General features: G+C 55.1%; 1 non-coding gene across 1 annotated transcript; it reads right to left on the bottom strand.

Annotated features, from left to right (window-relative positions):
- Positions 1 to 73, bottom strand: TRNAF-GAA (transfer RNA phenylalanine (anticodon GAA)). The gene has a single exon. It is a non-coding gene; the product is annotated as a tRNA-Phe (tRNA).
- Positions 74 to 539: the final 466 nt, after the last annotated feature.

Raw genomic sequence — 539 nt, 5'->3', positions numbered from 1 at the left:
TGCCAAAGCCTGGGATTGAACCAGGGACTTTTAGATCTTCAGTCTAATGCTCTCCCAACTGAGCTACTTCGGGAGCTCCATGGCTCTCTTTTGGCCTGCTGCTTCTCTGTCCGGGATGTTTTTGTCAGCTGTGGCACACAAAAAGGACATCGTTGTGAGAGGCCCATGATGGCAAGACTCGCTTTTGCCTGCCTTGCTCAGCTTGGCTTGCTTCCTCACTCTATTCCTGCCTTAGTTCCCGGGTTGACCTAGTGGTGGAAGGGGACGAGGGGCCAGTGGTACAGGGAGAAAGTTGAGCTGGACCCTGAGCTACACTCGACCCTGGGGCAAGAGTCTGGCCACCACTTGCCACCCCACCCTGTTGTCCTGGCTTCCCCTAATGGACATCATTTAGGGAGGGAAGTGGGGCTTCTGCCTCCCCTCCCCGATTTTCATACCGCAGAGGAGTGCGAACAGGAAAACAAATGGCTGCTCCACACTCCCACCAGAGGAACCCAACACCCTTAGCTGTGGCTGAGTGAGAAGTGTCTGTTGGGTGA

Source organism: Lepidochelys kempii, chromosome 27 (genome assembly GCF_965140265.1).
Source record: "Lepidochelys kempii isolate rLepKem1 chromosome 27, rLepKem1.hap2, whole genome shotgun sequence".
NCBI classification, from domain to species: Eukaryota; Metazoa; Chordata; order Testudines; family Cheloniidae; genus Lepidochelys; species Lepidochelys kempii.
This window is presented reverse-complemented; position numbering and strand designations above follow the sequence as displayed.